A 10,000-nucleotide genomic window follows, 5' to 3' on the forward strand; every position below is an offset into this window, starting at 1 on the left:
GGAGATTAAATAAGTCAAAGAGGCAGAATCATTTCCATTGTTTTCCTGCGAATATATGAGATTCCCTCTTGTAAGAATTTCTATATTTTGTAAACAGTACAAATATGATTCATAGAAACACAACACTGGGAATGCTGTTGATATAGGTTCCTACCTATCAAGTCTGGCTGTGGTGCACAGAAACAAGGCACAGGTATGTAGTCTGTGTCATTCCATGACATTATAAAGCAAACAAATTTGCATGCTAATACCCAAAAATATGTAGCTTCACATACACATAATCACACATATAATAGTACACATATGGACAGAGATGTGTGTATGTTCATATATATGAATACAGACTAGGTGAAAACAAATGTGAAAACTTTTAAGCCTTATGTAACCTACCTGTGTGTTGCTAGAGTACAATTCCTCCATAGTTCCTACTTCAATAAGTAACTTTAGTCTGTTCTTCCTATAGGAAAAACCAATAAGGCCTGGAACAATAGGGTGGCAGTGACATCCTTAATGGAGAACAAAAGTCTAATAAGGAGAAATATTCAACAGTATACATTTAAAGGTAATGAACTGTGGCCAATTCCTGTGCACCATAGATTACACATACTAATGTTTCATTTGCTCTGTACATTTGCAAACACTTGTGGGGGTAAATGTGTATACACACACACATACACACACACACACACACACACACACACACACACACACACACACACACACACACACACACACACACACACACACACACACACACACACACACACACACACACACACACACACACACATATACATGTGCACACACAAGACACACATAACACACAAGCTGCCAGCGTGTACTTGTCTGTCAGTGTAGGTGTGTGTGTGTGTGTGTGTGTGTGTGTGTGTGTGTGTGTGTGTGTATGTATGTGTGTGTGTGTGTGTCTGTGCGTGTGCATTTGTCTGCGTGTTTGTATGGTGTGTGTGTGTTTCTGTGTTTTTGTATGTTCATTTGTTTTCCTGTGATAGCTTAATTTAAAAATATGCCTGCTGTGCTGTAGTAGTAGTGGCAGACCTGTAGCTAGGCATCTGACACCCTGGGCAGTTGCCTAAACTGGAACAATGTTCAATTTTATGGTTACAACATACTCAAGGCCTCAGATGAGAAATGGAATTTGCCTCAATAAAGTTGTGTATCATAAACTAAGTCACCAACCCTGTTATTTAAGCCTATCTTAAATAAAGCAAGAAAAGAAGTTACCAGAATATATAACAGTTATTAGAAGTTCTATAGTTGCAGTGAACTCCTTTCTATAAATGTAGCCAGCAACTTGCTACTGTTACTATGATGCTGAGCTCCAACTGAGAATGCAGTGTCATTAATCATTTAAGAAGCCAATGGCATTATCAAGGTTCTTAAATGTATGTCAGAATTCATGCCATACCCATAACTGTAGGTTGCATCCTGTGACAGCTTGTCTGCAGGGTGGCTACCCTTTTTATCCCACCCTAGTTACAGCTCTGAATGCTTGACATACTAGCTGCATAAATCAGCATACAGGTACACTAATGACAGCATCTGGTAAGGGGTTTGTATGTAGTGCATAATGAACATCATAGTTGTTCCATACATTTGACAAAGAAGTCCATGGCTCATATTATCATGTGTATGGTTATGTTCATTAACTGTGTACATGGAAGTATAAGATAAGAATCCCCTTGTATGTGACATATAGGGCTGAACAAGGCTATGAATCTGTCTGCCAGTAATTACTAATGATTATTTGGTATTTTCATGAATGCTTGGGATGGATTTGGCCTCACAGTGGTTTATTTTTTAAACACACATACTAATTCTAAGCAGTTTGACTAATGTGTTTACCTGTGTGTGAAACATCTAATTTTGCTCTAGTAAAACATAGTGAGATTAATTATATTGAGATGAAGTGATTTAATAAAGCTGGTACAGCTACTCTTCAATGGTGTGTGAAGACATGTATGTTTCCTTCCTAGCATTCAGCATATTACTGTTTCTATCAAAATGTTATGCAAGCAAGTTAATTATTTCTAGTAATGTAAGTAAGGGTTGTAGGAAAGTCATCAACAATGACACGACAAGGAAATACACTTTATTCCACACACCACAGCACAATGCGAAGCAAAACGTTAACGCTCCAATTCCTATACATTTTCATCAATAATAAGACTTCATCAGATGACCATAATACAATTCAAACAGTTTTAAATAATACCCTTAATTAATCCCAGCCAATAAGAAATGTTTATAAAATTTAAAATGACAACAAATTATTAACCCTTGGCTTGCCTTCCTACTATTCAGCCCTACCTAGTATGTACATAAAACATATTATTTATAGATAAATATTGTGTGCATCATATAATATAACCTAAAACACGATTTAATCCATTAAAAACACTAAAACCACAATAGTAAAGGATAAAATACATTTTAAAAACATTTTATAAGGATAGCAACTCTTCTTCTTTCGGCTTTTTCCCGGTTAGGGGTCACCACAGCGGATCGCCTTGTCCGCACATTGAATGGTAGTGGAGTTTTACGGTGTCGAGTTGCCAGCCCGGCGCCCAACCTTCCACAGAAGGCACACTCACACGCACACTTAGGGTCAATTTAGAGTGTCCAATCCACCTGCAGCATGTCTTTGGGATGTGGGAGGAAACCGGAGCACCTGGAGGAAACCCACGCAACCACAGGGAGGACATGCAGACTCCGCACAGAAGGCACCCCAGCCAAGGATCAAACTGGAGAACCTCTTGCTGTGAGGCGGCAATGCTAACCACTGCACAACCGTGGCCGCCCATTTTATAAGGATAGCAACTAAACCTACTAAAAAGCTCCATCTGGTGGTCAAAATAGTAAATGACCATACTTAAAACTACCTGAAGGTATAGTATGAAAATAAAAACATATAGTATTTTAATTGCTGCTTTGCTAAAACTTAGGGCAGCAAAATTATAATATGGATTTACCTCTATGTTCTTATTTTCATACTATACCTTCAGGTAGTTTTAAGTATGGTCATTTACTATTTTGACCACCAGATGGAGCTTTTTAGTAGATTTAGTTGCTATCCTTATAAAATGTTTTTAAAATGTATTTTATCATTTACTATTGCGGTTTTAGTGTTTTTAATGGATTAAATAGTGTTTTAGGTTATATTATGTGATGCATACAATATTTATCTATAAATAATATGTTTTATGTACATACTAGGTAGGGCTGAATAGTAGGAAGGCAAGCCAAGGGTTAATAATTTATTGTTATTTTAAATTTTATAAACATTTCTTATTGGCTGAGATTAATTAAGGGTATCATTTAAACCTGTTTGAATTGTATTATGGTCATCTGATGAAGTCTTATTATTGACGAAAATTTATAGGAATTGGAGCGTTAACATTTTGCTTCGCATTGTGCTGTGGTGTGTGGAATAAAGTGTATTTCCTTGCCGGGTCATTGTTGATGACTTTCCTACAACCTTTACTTAACATTATTGGTCATTTTTGAGGTTGTGTTCACTTTATTTTTGGGTTAATTATTTCTAAACATATTATAATTTATGAGTTTGTCTGGAAAGGGAAATGTTAATGGGTAATGTTTGACTGTGCCTAGCTCCTGACTCTCCATATAGTAATTTGGGAAGTTTGTAGTAAACATTGGTAATCATAGGATCATAGGATTATAGGAGGTTATTAGACTAATGGCCACAGGGCCCTTACAAGCCTACCCAAGTACAACCCCTGTTCTCAGGAATATCAAGGTATTAAGCAGAACTAAGTCCATACTACTACCTCGGCCCAAGAGGGATACAGGCAAAACTCCTGGGGTGAATTTGTGGTTTCTCATCCAATCATCCAAATTACACTTAAATAGGGTGAGCAAGGGGCTCTGCTTCATCTGAATTTGAAGTTTGTTCCAGAGGAGAGGTAACCTCTGTGAGACATATCTGTGTCTCCAGCATCCTGTTGACGTCACATACTAGGTTGAGTTCCCTAGATTTAATGCATCTTATACCATTTGATTTACAAATGTGCAGCATTTCCATTAGAGCAGGATCTGAGATTGCTTTATATACAAGGCAGAGGTCACCTCTGAGTAATCTGTAAGACACATCAGAACTCATCTGCCATCCTGCAAAAAGTTAATGGGCATCATTATAGTAAAACATTATCAGTTTGTCTCGAATGATGGTACTTTGAAAAGACACAACAAATACAGCTATGCACAGTCTTCATAAGTCCCCAATATTTAAATCTAAATGACATATTACATGAGCAGACCCAAACACCTTCCTTTCCTGATAGATTTCTAAGTGAAAACATATTATAATTATTAAATATTACAAAATGATTCCAGTTCTTGTGGCTCATGTGCAGTTCGGTCATACAATATTGGGATAAGGTACATTACAGTTTCAGTTTCCATTTTTATGGTGATTCCCCATTACCAAAACAACATCTCTTTTAGAAGAACTACAGACTGCCTTCTTTACCTCTTTCACTTTGCAAATATGGCTATGGTTTAGGTGATCTTTTAGACCAGCAAATTGTTTTGAGGTTCAATGTACATTTAAAATCATGCAACAAGTTTTCACAGTTTGGTAGTATTCATGCCTGTCACTCATCTAGTCAGGATGTAATAGATGAGTCTTTGTGGGTTCTGTTCAAGCAGCTGTATTATGTACAAACACATCAGGATTGAGGCTTAATAACTTTAACTAAGATAAACTTAATATACAAACTAGCTATTACATTTAGACATGCTCACTCTCTGGCTGCACTCTCAAAATGGCAGTTAATTTAACACGTGCTTGGTATTTCACTCCTGGAAACACTTCTTAAAGATAAAGTATACACACTCTGTTCTACAGCCTCCCTCTTTGAGAAATAGGTCATGCAATACTGACAATATCAGTTGACATGCAATTAATATAAATACTTCTTTGTCATGCAATTATACAGAACTAGATGCACATATGCAATTATGTCTGGGTCACTGTGTATTTCACACTAGTATTGGAAATACGACCAAATCATGTGACATAAAATTTAATATTAGATTTAGCAACTGGAACTGTGTCTGCTGAATGCTCAACCTTAGGGACATCAGGAACATCATTAGGAATGGAGGCAGAAGTTAAGACACATTCTGGAACAGGAACATTGTCTAGATTGCTCTGAGATCTAGAGTGCGTATCACAAGAACAATGCTGCGATATCGATTCTGGTGTAGGAAGAAGATGTCTGTGATTTCTCTCGTACTCTACACCCTCAGATTCTATGAAGTAGGATCTCGGCTTGGTACATATACATGTTACCTGACCAATCTGGCTGAAACCTTTCACCGTTTGTATCCTCACTGTCTCTCCTTCTTTCAATGGATAAAGAAATCTGCTCAATTTATCATAATTGGACTTCTGGAAAGAATGCTTCCTAAATAACTGGCCTCTGATGGTTCTATTGTTCTTAGCTTTAGGCCTCAATAAACTGGAACTAATAGGCAATGTTGTTCTGGTTTGCCTGGATAGAAGTCTCTGAGCAGGTGAGCCAAGTTTATCATCATGAGGTATCTTTTTGAGATTAAGTAAATTAAAAAAAAAACATCAGTATTATCACGCTTTGACCTTTCAAGTAATTGCTTTGCACTCTGCACTGTACGTTCAGCTAGTCCATTTGACTGTGAATATTCTGTACTACTAGTAACATGGACAAAGTCCCATTCTCCTACAAATTTCTGAAACAACTGACTAGCAAATTGAGTATCATTGTTAGAAATAACTTTGTGTGGACTATCATGGACTGAGAAATGACATTTCAACTTAATAATAGCAGCAGTGGATGTCAGAATAGGTAGTAAATCAATCTCAGCCCAGTCCGAATAAGAGTCTACCAATACTAAGTAATGCTGATTGTTCCACTCGAATATATCAGTGGCTACGATTGACCAATATAGATCAGGAACTTGACTTAGCTGAAGTGGTTCTCATTGCCAATGTGTAGCATTGCATACTGAACAAGAAGAAAGTAGTCTATCAATGTCTTTTACTAGAGAAGGCCAAAGTACTAGTTCTCTAGCCCTTCTTTTGGTAGATTCGGAACCTGGGTGATCACGATGCAAAATCTGGATATATTCAAGTTGTAAGGAAGCAGGAACAACAATTTTAGGACCTTTGAAAATAATGCCATCTTACATCAACATCTCATCTCTGTAAGGAAAATACATTTGCACTTCAGGTGGTACACTAGATTGCTTTGACAGACATCTGACATTAATTTAGTGATTGAGCTTTTGCAAAATTGGATCAGTCTTTGCATGATCTCTCAATTCATCATCTCATGGTAGAAAAATTACGCACTTCCATTACATCAAAGTCAAAATTCTCTGTGTCAAGCTGTTCCATTGTATTTCTGGGGGATCTGGAAAAGGTAATAAAGAAGTTTGCCTTTTGTATAGACCATTTTGAAGTTGTACTTTTGCAATTTGAGCATCATTCTTTGTAATCTCACTGGAGCTGAATGCATAGGCTTCTTTAAAATAATAACTAGAGGTTGGTGATCAGTTTAAATTTGAATACCTTGACCATAGATATAATCATGAAACTTTGAACATGCAAATACTATTGCCAAAAGTTATTTCTCAATTTGAAAATATTGCATTTCAGTTTGGGTAAGGCTTCTAGATGCATAGGCTACTGGTCTGCCTTCCTGAAGAATAACTGCATCAAGATCAAATTTTGATGCATCACAAGAAAGAGTGAGTGGTTTATTGACATCATAGTATCTTAATGTAGGTGGGGTGGCAATTTTCTGCTTAAGGTCTTCAAATGCCATCTGATGCTGTTGCAACCAAGACCATGTAACATTTTTGTGCATCAACTCTGTTAAAGGTGCTGTCAACTCATTGGAGTCTGGTATAAACTTGCCTAAATAGTTGACCATGCCAAGAAAATGGTGCAGAGCTTGAAAATTATCTGGTGCTAACATCTCAAGAATAGATGCTTGCTTGGATGGATCTGGTCTCAAGCCAGTGCTGGTAAATAAATGACCTACATATGTAACTTCTGGTAGTCTGAACTTATACTTCAGAGGATTGAGCTTTAAGTTCACTTCACATGCTCTGTCTAGAACTCTCTTTAGGTTTCTGTCATGCTCTGCTTCACCATAGCCTCCAACCAATAAATCATCTACTGTTATGGCACAAGGATAACCTGAAAGAATTTGCTCCATTGCACGCAGGAAGTCTTCACTTACAAAATTTATTCCAAATGGCATCCTTAGAAATCTATATCTGCCAAACAGGGTGCTGAAAGTAGTCAGTAATGAGGATTTGCGATCAAGCATCACTTGCCAAAATGAACGTTTTGCATCCAAGACAGAAAAAAGCAGTAGCATTCGGTATTGGGGCTGTGCCTTCCTCAACTGTACGCATTGGATGATGTGGTCTCTTCAATGCTTTGTTCAAATCTTTTGGGTCAATACATATTCTGATTTTGTTTGAGCCTTTTTTGTGGGCTGCTACAATGGAAGACACTCATTCAGTTGGTTCTGTATCTGGAGAAATTACACCTTGCTTACACCATTTCATCCAACTGAGCTTTGACTTTATCCTGGATAGCTATCAGAACTTTTCTTGCTGGTCTGACTACTGGACTGACCTCTGGGTCTAACTTCATAGAATACACAACTGGAAGTTTGCCCAACCTGTTATCGTAAACATCAGCATACTCTGAGAAAATGGCTTCAGACAAATTAGAACTAGGATATATGCTTATAAGGGGCTAACACCAAGAAAAAAATCTTCTGTTCCACTGGAATATAATTCTCCTTTATTGTAAAACGTTACAAATGAGCGCTTTCGTCTGCTCAGGGCAGACTTCTTCAGATAAAAGAGTCACTGGTACACAGTCTTTTTATATAAAATGAACAAAACCAATAATTCTATTAAACTCACATAATTGAATAACCTTAAAGGCATATAGTACCAAAATCCAGTCCAAACAACTTGAATCAACCAATGCCTCTAAAATTTCTCCCCTAAACAATTCTAAAATACTTGAATATATGAATATTTATTGAAAATGAAATTTATCATATTTAAAATGTTCAATCTGAAGAACTTGTATATACAAAAACATTAAAAAGAGTTGTAAGCCCAAATGTTATACTATGTACAGTATTCATGTTCTTTTTCATTACATTTTGAAAAATTTGCATCATAGTGTAAGGAAACAATGATGCAAATTTTTCAAAATGTAATGAAAAAGAACATGAATACTGTACATAGTATAACATTTGGGCTTACAACTCTTTTTAATGTTTTTGTATATACAAGTTCTTCAGATTGAACATTTTAAATATGATAAATTTCATTTTCAATAAATATTCATATATTCAAGTATTTTAGAATTGTTTAGGGGAGAAATTTTAGAGGCATTGGTTGATTCAAGTTGTTTGGACTGGATTTTGGTACTATATGCCTTTAAGGTTATTCAATTATGTGAGTTTAATAGAATTATTGGTTTTGTTCATTTTATATAAAAAGACTGTGTACCAGTGACTCTTTTATCTGAAGAAGTCTGCCCTGAGCAGACGAAAGCGCTCATTTGTAACGTTTTACAATGAAGGAGAATTATATTCCAGTGGAACAGAAGATTTTTTTCTATATGCTTATAAGGCACTGATCAGTACAGAACAATTTTAGGCCTAGCTTGGGATACAAGGACACAATAAAAATAATATTTTATAACATCACAGCAAAGTGCAGCTGTGTAACTAAACTTACCACAACAGCAGATGTTCGAATGATCACTGTTGTAGTAGACATAGCTATATGGGTTATGTCCTGCCAAGGATAGAACAACCGTCAAACTTCCAAAGCTTCAGACCAACTTCCTCACACCCAAACTTTCAGGAAGCTCAAGCTGAGCTGACTAAAAGACAAGTTTGGGCACCAAACCCTTGATGGAGGCTGAGCCCTGAAAGGACAATGCTAAAAAGAATGCAAAATAAACAACCACACTCTGGCATAAACAACATGCCAAAAAAAAAAAAAAAAGAAGGGGGATGGATGGAGGCAGAGGCAGAAGCAATCATTTGAACATCTACTGTTGTGATAAAGTTACTTACGCAACTAACTGTGTTCATCATATTGATCACTGCTGAACACTGCTGCTGTAGCTAAGCCAAAATGATATTTTGCACTTTGGCCCAGGCATCTGCTGCTGCTGCTGCAGCCAGAGTGTTTGTGGTAATATTGCCTGCGACTTTTTGGTCCACGGGCTTACAACAACATTCCAAGTCATAAACATGCACTGTAAATGGACAGAAGTAACTAGCACAATGGAAGAAACTAAATAATTTAAAGCAGATGTTTCCTCACAAGAAGAAACTGCAGGCCAAGCATTCTTCATACTTCTACAGTTAGTCAGCATAAACATTAACATGAGAGCCTAACATTTCAAAATTCTGAAAATCAAAGTTATAGAAGTATGCACTGTTTTCCCATACCCATCAATAATCTTACCATCCTTATCAGAAAGAATAGGATAAGAATTAATGAATTGTTTATCAGCGGTAGCAATAACTAAAGCTATAGCTGCTGGGTCAGGTTTGGGAAGAATGGATACAAACTTAAAAAAAAAACTGAGGAACATTATAAATTCTATCTGTATTTTTAAGGGCAGCAGGCTAGTTATCAGAAACTCAGTGTATTCCCTGAAAAACAACTGGCACATTCTGGAAATAGTCTAAAGGAGAGAGGGAACTCCAAAGGGAAAATTAGAAACTGAGCTATCTTCTGAGTCTGAATCAGAAAACTGAGATGAAAATCTACATCTGTCCCTTTACTTTCCTGTCCAGACTCAAAATATTGAATCTCTTCAGGAAAAGAGGTATCCTTCTTTCTTTTACTAGAAACTATTTTAGAAGAAGGATCAACAGCTTGAATTAGAGCTTGAGCCAAACCCAGTAAATTATGCCTGTCC

At 36.6% G+C, this 10,000-nt stretch overlaps 1 long non-coding RNA gene across 3 annotated transcripts in view; it reads left to right on the forward strand.

Annotated features, from left to right (window-relative positions):
- Positions 1 to 10,000, forward strand: part of LOC122812366 — a 538,251-nt gene that overhangs the window by 63,812 nt on the left and 464,439 nt on the right. For all 3 annotated transcript variants that reach the window (XR_006366392.1, XR_006366394.1, XR_006366400.1), the window contains exon 2: positions 464 to 562. This is a non-coding gene — a long non-coding RNA (uncharacterized LOC122812366). The remainder of the gene's footprint in view (positions 1 to 463; positions 563 to 10,000) is intronic.

This window comes from Protopterus annectens, chromosome 1.part1 (assembly GCF_019279795.1).
Source record: "Protopterus annectens isolate FY-2018-M chromosome 1.part1, PAN1.0, whole genome shotgun sequence".
In the NCBI taxonomy this organism is placed as follows: Eukaryota; Metazoa; Chordata; order Ceratodontiformes; family Protopteridae; genus Protopterus; species Protopterus annectens.